General features: G+C 36.7%; 1 protein-coding gene across 9 annotated transcripts in view; it reads right to left on the reverse strand.

The window, feature by feature from the left end:
• Positions 1-11,529, reverse strand: part of LOC124276604 (protocadherin-11 X-linked-like) — a 116,892-nt gene that overhangs the window by 14,740 nt on the left and 90,623 nt on the right. Inside the window, exon 1 of one of the 9 annotated variants that reach the window (XM_046712606.1) lies at positions 9,125-9,378. The exons of 7 other annotated variants lie outside the window; for them this stretch is intronic. The gene's annotated coding sequence lies outside the window, so the exon portion shown is untranslated. Of the gene's footprint in view, positions 1-7,273; positions 7,352-9,124; positions 9,379-11,529 lie in introns of those variants that run through there. One more of the 9 variants, XM_046712671.1, reaches the window with a different exon arrangement.

Below are 11,529 nucleotides of genomic sequence, written 5' to 3' on the forward strand. Positions count from 1 at the left end.
ACATTAACAAAACGCAGCATTTCACTGCCTTTAAAATCCTTCATTACATTTCACTTGGGGTTAGGGCACCCTGTCTGCCCTCCTGTTTGTGTGAATTAAAAGGTAATCGTGAGACAATCAGGAGAAATTCATACACCTTGTCCTTCCTACCTGTCAAGAACTAATGCCTAAAGATTAATGAAGGGGAGACTTTCCTTCATGTAACATTACCTGCTTATTTTACCTTTTCAGGGGATTAAATTTGACAGGTGTTACCTGAAAACTGATGCAGAAGCTCACAGGGAGATAAGTGTCATATGTACAAGGTTTTACTTTCCCATCAACTACACAAACTCATGGTGGTTGGCCATTAAGATTATGCCACAACAGTTGTAACAGACAAATAATTGCAGATATCATATACCACTGAAGATTTTACATTCAGTCATCAATGACAGTATTGTCTGCTGTTTAATATACTCCCTCAGCAATTCTTTAAAAGCAATGTCTTAGGCTATGAGTATGATTATGTTTTTTTCTCGGCTTTAAGCAGGGACCACACATTGTACCAATGAGAGCATCAAACCTGGGTCGTCAACATGAGCTAACGCTTTAAAGATTATGCTACCCCATCTTCCCACTGTGTGAATTGTCCTTCAAATATTAATACTATATTTGAAAAATCAGCCCAAACTGTGCAAATAATGCTGATAGCTTTATAAACAATGAATTTAGGGTACTGTTATGAGCTTCAGTTGAGCCACATGAATCAATGTATCTGGTACATCCTCTTCATCAATAAATTCTAAAGCTAAAACAGCTATTTTCCTCCAATTGAAAGATAAATATGTAATCTGATATTAAGGAAACTATTTATCAATAAGATCTCATCCGTATAAATGAAGCCTTGATAATATCTTCCACAACTTGCTGACCCTGAACTCAGATGGAACCAGCCAAGACATATTTCACACAAATCTGCACTTATTTTCCACACTAATGCAAGAAAAACCTTGAGACGAGACAGTTTCAAGTTCATTCCCTGAGGTGAACAGTTGACGAAGCGAGACAATTTTCAGCATCATTAGCCAAGTGTCTTCATATGTAATTATCGTCTAATTAAGACTCCACTCAGTATCGACTTTCCTATCTCCTGCAAACAGGATCAGTAAAACCTTGGCAATTGACCCAATCAGGCCTTCAGAAGACAGGCCGCAATGTTTTACACTAGAGTGGAGCGACTCTTCACCACAAAGTGTTACATTTTCCCTCACTGTTAGCATTCAAATTGGGACTGACCAGTCTACGCAGGGGCACAGCAGTCCCTGAGTCCCACAATAGCTACTGGGCCCTACCACCAATTATCTCACATCTCTGTATAAATTCACAACAACAATCAACCTCGGCTCCCAGCTTCTTTCCTAACCTTAGGCTAGGCTAACCAGTAATAGACACAAAAGTTATTTCATGATTTCAATTAATTTGAGTCAGGGTCTGTCTCCTGATTGAGACCCCTAAGGCAAGGGATGTACACCACATGGAGATGGGGAAAGATAGTGATTAAAGGGGACAACCCTCTTACAAAGATCTACATAATCTCCAAATCTGACTTACCCCTCACCACCTTCACACAATATCTACTTATGGTAGTGTTATGCTGGAAATGGAACCAAGATCTTTTGGGTGGGGGGTCTTTGTGTTCAACACCTGATAAATTGTACCTTACATTTTCTCAACACTGAAGAAGATTTAACTAGTTGTTAAAGGATCAGTTTTAAAGAATTAGAAAATAAAAACTGTTGGTTAGCTCTTTAGTTTGACACCTGTGGCATTTGTAACCAAGTGTGAAAATGACAGCTGTTAGATGTTCAATTATGACATAAAAACTGCACATTATTCAGCATTTGTAGCAATACGAATGGATGTGTACATGTCTGTCCAATGCATTCTGGTTTATCCTCAATTACCTAGTGTTTTAGATTTTAATGTCTGATAAATACCCTAGACCGAATCGGTACCACACCTTTGTTCACAATCTCCATACCTTCTGCAACTTACTGAGCACAGAATTTGTCTCACTGACGAGTATCTGGATTCGACAGCTTATTTTAACATCACTGTTATCCGAGCTTTGATCAAAATGTAGTTTTGGTAGCAAATAGGCCCTGGGTATTTATCATGATATGAGTGAGAAAACATAACCTGGATTACTGATGATGAGTTCAGATACAGATATTCATCACCAATTTGTACAATACCAGTGAGTGAGTTGAGTTCTATGCTACTTTTAGCAATATTCAAGCAATATCATGGTGGGCACACCAGAAATGGTCTTCACACATTGTACTGTGGGGATTTGAACTCAGGTCTTCGGTGTGACGAGCAAATGCCTTAACCACAAGGCTACCCCGCCGCCCCTGATAATTGAGGATGAGTTCACATACAGATATTCATCACCAATTTGTACAATACATATAATTATAATATTGACTAAACAATATTTAACATATCTGATATAAATATATACTTCCTGTGTTTCACTGATTGACTGATTTTGGTTTTACGCCGCTTTTAGCAATATTCCAGCAATATCACGGCGGGGGACACCAGAAATGGGCTTCACTCATTGTACCCATGTGGGGATTCGAACCCAGGTCTTCGGCATGACGAGCCAACGCTTTAACCACTAGACTACCCCACTGCCCATCCTGTGTTTCACCTAAGCAACAGCATACCAAAGGTTACAAACAGCACATCTGGGATTCAAACCCACAACCTGCAGATCCTTCTAAGGGATACAACTCTTCACATGTTCTGATCACTGGTTCACTAATGATCCCAATATATTTTTAACTGAAGGTAGAAACAATAACTATCCTCACCCCTATGATATAAGAACAGTTTAAAGGGTCTCATATGAGGATATACAGACGCAGTCACTGATTGGACACTCCTGGCATTATAAACACTGTCTAATACAGGAAAGATAAGTCAAGAAACTTTATATCCTTAGTAAATATCACTTGACTTATGATCCTAGGGTTTTGAAGAAAGATGATCTTATAGCCTCCTTGTGTCCAGCTGAAGGGTATCTGATATCTTGAAGTTTTATTACATTACACCATATCATGGACACCATTATCATGTTGATCCTGTTTACATACTCGACTGTAAATGATGTGACATTTTTATCTCCTACATAACTCACGTACCAGACACTGTACTATGTTGCAGAAGAACAATCTACACATACCTGTGACGAGTTTCACAGGTACGATAATAACCAGCGTAAGGACAGATAGATTTGATTAATGTCATTGCAAAGGTGTTGAAAGTTCGGAAGATCTTGAGAAATTGCAATACTATATTTTCATTGTGTTACCAAGTAAATAATGAAATCAGTTTAATTTGTCATGGTGAAATTAAATTCTATCAGCTTGAGCTAGTTGTTACCAACACAGAAATGAATGCCTATGTTCCCACCAAGATCTAGGTTAATGAAAGATTTTATTTTGAATGCTATCATTTGTTCATTACATCTAGCAATAACTAAGAAATTACTATCTAATTCTGAACTTTATTAAGTTGCTTCTGAATAAAAGTACAGCAACCTCAATGAAATGAACAATATTAACTTTCTCCATTTAATCTCACAACAATCACAAATGACTGAAGTATTAACATTTCTTAGCATAAGATACCTTAGAGTCTGCCTCAGAAGCACAATTAATATTTGTCAAGGGAATTTCAATTCTCAAAACTTGAAACAACCACAGAGATGTGACATGTCCAGAATCATTTAGATGTAAGAATAGAACTAAATCCATTAGCAGAAAATATCAAGTACCTCTTCCAAAGGAAATCTAACCTGATAATGACAAAATGACTACATCAGTAGGCGATGGGGATTTGAAACTATTTCTATGGACAGAGTGAAAGTAAATTTGCCTGAATGTATTAGGTTACTTCAGGTATTCTTGAGGGCAAATTCTTCTAGGATAATGCAGCACAAATCTTTATTTGCTGTGGTCAAAGGACACTGGTTCTTTCCTCACCACAGAAGGGCACCTGTGTGGTTGTATGACGACTGACACCTCTCTTGTATGGTTTCAAAATAGTTCAAGAGAACAGTAAGCCCTCAGTCTAAAAGATGAATGTCTTTCAAAAACAGCCGAGTGATTCTGCAATACTTAACCATTACTAATATTTAGCCCATGTTGTGACTTTTACAGGTTTGTAATTACAATAAAACCAAAGCTGTTTGTGTAGCGGCCATAAAATTTCCGAGTCAAGGGCTGTTCCTTCTGATCCGAAGTCGGACCTTGTCCACATGACCAAAGAGGTTAAGTCAGTACCAAGCTGAAAAGGTAAGGATCATCTGTGGATGACTCCATCCACGGACCTTCTGACAACAGAAGGCACCCGAGCCGCATAGTATCGATCCTGAGACTTATTTTACTCCACATGACCAAGCCCCAGATGTATAATTCCCAAGGGCTGGGATTCAAACCACGGACCTTCTGCAAGAAATTGTCCACATGACCAAAGATAGTTAAATAGTCATGTAAAGGTAAAGATGTCATCTGTGGGATGACTCCACGCCCTGCTACATTTGTTCTATGACCTGTTTCAGTTGGATCACGATTGTTATATTCTAATACAGTATCACTTGCTTGATAACAGTGTTAGTACCAACCAAAAACGCTGCAATCAAGAAGACTATCCACAGAACTTGGTTTTCCTTCACCTTTACAACTTCTAAAATGCCTCTCAAAGAAGCAGCAAACTACTTCATTAAAACACAAAATTCAAGTTCTAACATCTCAAAACCATTATCAACTACATACATGAGTGATTCCATTATTCAGTATATATGGCAATTTAGATTCACGACAGTCAACAATTACACCTGAAAAAAGCCATAACTAGATGCTATCAACTGATAATATTGTTCTACAAAGGAGTGTCTGTGTAACATGTCAACGCTTGTGCCTCGTGAATTTTGGCAAGAAATCAGGTATACTTTTCTAAAGAGTAGAATAGTGTTATATCAAATGTATAATGATAATGGGTTCCGTTTGATTAACCCCAAGGAAGCCAGAAATTATCTAGTGGTAGGGTTACCAGCTGGCTGTACAGAGTACAAGGGCCTTGTCTCAGGATCACATTGCACCCCTTGTTTCTGTTGACAGGCTCATGTCAAGCAAGAAGCAGAGTTGGGACACAGGCAGGAAGATTATTTCAAAACTTTATTTTGTGTACTTCTTGATAATATTGACTACCATTTCACTTATGAACTGATTTATAAAATTTTGGAAATTCACGAAAACACTCAATTTATCTACTTCCTGTATATTTTTGTAACAGACCTCCACTGTTTTCATGTGCAATTACCCATTTTAATACTGATTTAATATCGAAGTAATACGCCGGAGATATGCACTTTGATATTTTCAGAACAGACAAATGAAAAAGACTTGAAGCTGAGGTTTACCTGTAGACATCTTTCCCTCTTTAAATATTCACAATGATTATACAGTCTTCAATCACAGTTGATTTTATGTTAAAATTGGTCCCATAAAATTTCTGAGGCATGTTGACTTAAAAGTAAGATATCAAAGTATCAACTACAATTAGAAATCAATGAAAATCAATTTTAAAGACCTTTAATGAAGATGTCAACAACTGTAAGTGGAGAGGACATATGGCCACATTAAGGACATCAAAGGCAGCTCCAGTATTCTCCTGGTCTAAAGGTGTTGTCTAATTTGGAAGGCTTTTAGCTGCCCTACTTAAAACCCCTGCAGGGATATCATAGAGGGACTTCTGAAGGCTTCAACAATGGAACAGGTGAGAAAATCTCATCAGCACAGGTGAGCTAAAGACTTCAGAAAGGTGAATTAATGAACAGGATAAGGAAAATGAGGAAGAGGGTGTGAAGATTTAACTGACTGATCAAATAGTCAGTTTGCTTTTCATTTCATACAGTTTTTATGCAAGACATTTTACTGACTAAATACTAGAGATTCTAAAATGTATGCTATTACATTTTCTCAGTTCAATTATGGTTTGTATGCCGTTCTAATTTACAACTAATATTTGTTCAGCACAATGCAAATACTAAGATGTTTAAACAATATAAAACTATTTATTCCAACACAATTCTTGAAGTGAATGCCTAACTAAACATGGAAAGGTTTGAACCGCTAAGGAGCTTTCAAACCAGTCCTAGCCATTGAAGATCTGTAAGCCATAACCAAAATACCATACATAAATACAAAATATCAACAAACAAGCAAAACATGAACTCCTAAACAAATACGCTTCATATCCTCATCAATAACATTTCCTGTCGTTCCTTCGACCTACAGGATGAACATGACCTGGGGAGATACTTCTGTACAATGAAACCGACAAACTCCTACTACAAACAGCTCTGCTGGCTACTAATGAGCTAAAAGTCCACACAAAGTGGATCAAAATACTACCTCATGCTCAACGGCTTGAAAAATATTCTGGTTTCGTGTGAGTACAGTACATGCAATGTGCCCTCAGCAATTGCTGATGGCAATGTTTGAGATCAACTGAGCCTTCTAGGTGATGAAAATGAACTTCTAAAGAAGAGCAACAGTTGTGGCAAAAAACCCTGTCTATAGAATTCAGAGATTTATCTCACCTTTCCTGAATACATGGATTTGCTCGACTTCTTTCATCAGCCTACCGTGGGGTCCATTGCTAGTTTAATGGTTGCCCTTATTCACAAAGAAGACCTATAAAAACAAGTTCATCTGTCTTGTTTTGCTGCCACCTGTTCATTCTGGGCTTCCTGGTTTGATGTCTTGATATTGGGCAAATTAAATCACAACATCATGGAATTAGAATTGGTTACAGGCAATTAACACACAGTTGCTACTTATACATACTTACTAGTGTACACATTGTATGACAATACCACATCTATTATCACCCACAAAAGCAACCACCTGTCACGATAGAGCCTTGGAATATTCATATCACAATTAACATCTAGATTTAATGTGATTCACTCACTCAATGATGGCAGACAAGATAGAATAAATGATGGAATTGGGATTTTCTGATTAGATAAAAGATTGATGCCCAAAACATCCTTTTGCATCAGCTGAACTGCACCTTCTGATGACTAAGGGATCAGAATCCCAGAGCATTGCAGCTTGCAGTCATTGCAATCATTAGAATCAAATAGTCATCCACATTTCCAACTAACTGCGAGGTGAGGAATAATATTCACTGGATCTAACATTTGACAGCTCACCTTGACAGTATTGAACCCTGATATCTTCTACCATTAAGGTCAACATGGATCCAGAAAGAACGATATACAGTACATAAGGCAAATAGGACTCACACCCTCCATCGTCAGTCTATCCCTTCCAGACACTACTGGGGATACGCATGTATACACACCAGCTAGCTGGTCAATACAAGCCTGTAACAGTGTCTATACCCTGCCTGCAATATATCCGTATAACATCCGGTGAATAAAGGATAGAGGCTGGAACATACGCTTGTATACACACATCTCTGTGAATGCTGTATTACATGCTTTAGGCACATCACACAAACCCCCAGTGTTAAGCAGGGGTGACACTGGATATCTACTGACAGACAGGAGTCTAGTACCCACACTTAGACTAAATGGCTGGAATGACATGGGCACACATTATGAAACTTAATACTCCCACTAACCTTGAATACTTCTAAAGAGAAAAATGACACAGAATAACATCCAATACAAACAGACACCCCACATTAGATTAATCATAAAATGATATAATGTTTATTTACACTGTTACTGTTCAGGAGAATGAATTCAAGTTTAAACAGAAACAGACATAACTAGAAGTTGAGACAAGAAGAACAGGTGTTGAATGTTTTTCTACTCTGTGATACGTATAAGCTACAATGTTACAACAAGTTGAGACACCTTGAGGTGATACAGTATATATTATCAATATCAGCTAGCAATCTATGTAATACGAGTCATGGTGTCAGGTAGATATCACAAACAGTCTTCTTGGTCTTGTAGTAATTTATCTCCAGGAGTAACCACAACGAACATATCATTGCCATCTTTCGTACATAAACATCAAATGTTACTTCACCAATGAAATACAGCACCTGAATAACAGACAGGTGTTGAGTTTAAGTTCCAATCAGGTTTATAATAAAGATATCTTATAAACATTGCTTCATTGCAAGGGATGGCTACAATAAGCTGAAATCATGGGTTGATATCAAAATCCATGTGACAAACATTTCCAAATGAATACATACTTTTCACAAGTTTAATGTTAACTATTCATGACCTAGGTACTACAGTACTGAGATATGGTGACACATTTTGAATTATTAAATTTTTTTTCAATTACATCTATATGCACAGATGTTGAAATATTGCTACTGAAAGTGAACTAGATGAATGCTTGTTCTGCTTACAAGCCATGAAGGCCATTATTCGAGACACAATTAGCCATATGCCTGAAACTGGAATACAACGTTTGATGAGACATGTGGATGTAACTACTGAGTCATCGAAGCATTCAAACACATCAACTATTATATATTCCAGTTCAATTTCAAAATCCTTGAAACACTCTTAAAAGTCCATACACAGAAACCTTTCTGGTCTATTATTGAAAATATTGCAAATCAATCAACCAACTACCATGTGTCTGTCAATGAAACAAAATTTACATGAAATTTATATTTGTCAGGATCTAATAGCAGAACTTTTTGGATTATTTAAATAAAATTTTATAATTTAAGCAATAAATAATCATTTGCATCCTCTCAAACAAACATCTTTTGTACTTGATTTTCTAGTTGGAAATAGTTTGTTATCTCAATGGATTTGACACTAACCCATTTCTTTAGAGTGTGGACTTAAATTATTAAGATCAAAACATATTACAAACCAAATTCATGTTATCACAAAAACAAACTCACAGTTCACAGAAAAGAAATCCACGCTAAAAACAACTGCATGTTTATCATAACTAATTCACAATTAAACATTCTACAGTTTAGTGAAACATGGAGAGTCCTTAAACACTTCATTACAGCCCCATTATAAGGTAAGTACCATGACAATGTATTTACTTACTGATTACAAAACCTAACCCTTGCCAGTTCCTGTTCATCAAAACATCAAGATGTGAGCAAGTACTCCACTTGGCGTCACACACACAGCTGTAATAGAAGCAGCAAAAATCCACGACACCCTATCTTCTCACGGGCACTGTGTAGGTCCAGGTAACCATAGATTTCCTATATATGATCCAGGTAGGTGTGAATACCCTGATTAACGTGTAGGTACAGGTACATCAACACCTAATTAGCTCCCAACAGGATTAGCCCTCATGTCAATGTTTATGCAGCTATTCTACCAGAAGCTGGTCGTGCTGTCCTCCAGTAATTATGCATGAGGCAACATGTGGCATAATGCATCCAATTCGTCAATACCTCATTTTATTGATAAATGGACTAAACTTGATAACTTAACTCCAACAAACGTGCAGCCGGAGGTTTCACAGTGTTTTCTTTACATCTGTCTCAAAATACAAAAATCCCCTTTGGTGATATTTTGTTGTTAGCATTGTTCTATTTGCTATTTTCATGTTTTCAGTTGTGAACGAAAGCGTGACATTTGTTCAATGGTGCAACAGCTTGGTTTGAATTAGTGGTACTTGTCGCCAGTTTACATTATTGTCAGGACTTGAAGGAGCGAATAGGAAACACGTTGGTCTGAACAAGAGCATTTAACAAATGAAAAGGATATTGATTCATACTGACTTTGTGGATCTTAATATATTTCTTTATGGCATATTTAGATAGCGATGCATGCACAATTTCTCATTGTGAAGGTATTACTAAAGCTGGTTGATGAAAGAAGTCGATGGCTGAGCTGGAAAATTCAGAGCAGGAGAAAAATCCAAAATTTATTTGTCTGCTAGAACTCATTATATTTACCATTATCCTTGTTTATGAGAACTGAAAGAGAAATTTATGGAGTTCCAGAACAGGTTCTTGGAATAAATGCACGAAAGGCTACTTAGTACACTGATATCGTGCATATAAAGCATATATAAACATCCAAACATTTCTGATATATAGGAAACACTTGAACATTTCAGTTCAAAACAAAAGAAACTTAAATTAAAAAATTCGCTTCGATAAGCAAATAGTTGGGTTCTTCTAACCCTGAACATGCCTAACTTGCTAAAAACACATGTTTCTGAAATTTCTTTCACACAATCATGTAGCACATTTACAAATTCAAACTATAAATAGCTTGAATTGTATAATTAGTAAAGATGCACAATTTGGTGGATTTCACTAATCCCCAACCTGCTGCCTAACTGGATTAACAATTTGCTAATCAGTTCTAATAGTGTTGTTGCAATCCAGATCAAGCACGGCTTCTCTTTGATGCTGACAATATGCCCAAGTTATCAAGTATTCGGCAGCCTACATCAAAGAAGATAGAATGGAAATCTTGCCAACACAATTGAACAATTTAATGTTCTTCAAGCATGCAAAATTTCATTAAATTCTGGCAGAACATATAACATTCATGATCCAGCAAGGAATTGCTTCTGATGTTTCTAGTAACAGCCATGGCGATTGTGTAAAATGAGGAACGCTAAGAATCCAGCAACACATTGATAATTGCAAAATAAGCATTTTTTCCATGAATTGATAACATCATTCCAGCATAAACATACAAAGTTGTTGAATATGAACCAACATAATTTAAGTTAGATGTTTGGGTTTGCATACAAATATTATATATTTTAAAAGGCTCTAGGACTTGAATTGTTAATCAATAATTCATATAATAACCTTTACAAAATACAGTTCCACAAAGCTCAAATATGATAACACATTTTATCTGGTGTTTCATACAATTCTCTTTAGTTTCAATCATTTATTTAAACAGCTTATAAAAATCCAAACTAATTTTGAAACCCAATTCTTAAGAGTTAGACAATCTACAACCTTTAATGAATAATGCAAGCACTCTACCGTTGAAAATCAGTATTTTGCATTTATCTCATTCAAATTAAATTTTCAATTTCTCCATTTATGATTTTGGCCACTGGGGTTGACAGATAAGAGTAACAAGATACACTTCGACACCTGAACTGAAGGGAATCAGTCTAACGTGCCAAGCAAAGGGACATGAAGATAATCTTGCCCTCTCTAATAAAAAAATCAAATAAGGTAATTCAGCCTCTGGTCTCTCCATCTGTCAAATTCCAACAAATTTTCAGGGATGAAACCAAATGAGGATTAGACATGGCAGGCAGAATCATGTCTGTGTCTAAACATAGAATTTATCATAATTCCTTGACATACAGGAAGTAGTTATCCTTACTAAGTCGGAAAACTCACGTCTGGCAAATTAGGGCTGGAACTGATACGCCGTTTGCAACTCCTGGCCAATATTGCTGCTGGAGTCTTACAGAGTCAAATACAAAGTCATTAGTGGATGGAGGTCCAGGTTCT

Source organism: Haliotis rubra, unplaced genomic scaffold (assembly GCF_003918875.1).
Source record: "Haliotis rubra isolate DU_JTF1 unplaced genomic scaffold, ASM391887v1 Scf1, whole genome shotgun sequence".
Lineage (NCBI taxonomy): Eukaryota > Metazoa > Mollusca > Gastropoda > Lepetellida > Haliotidae > Haliotis > Haliotis rubra.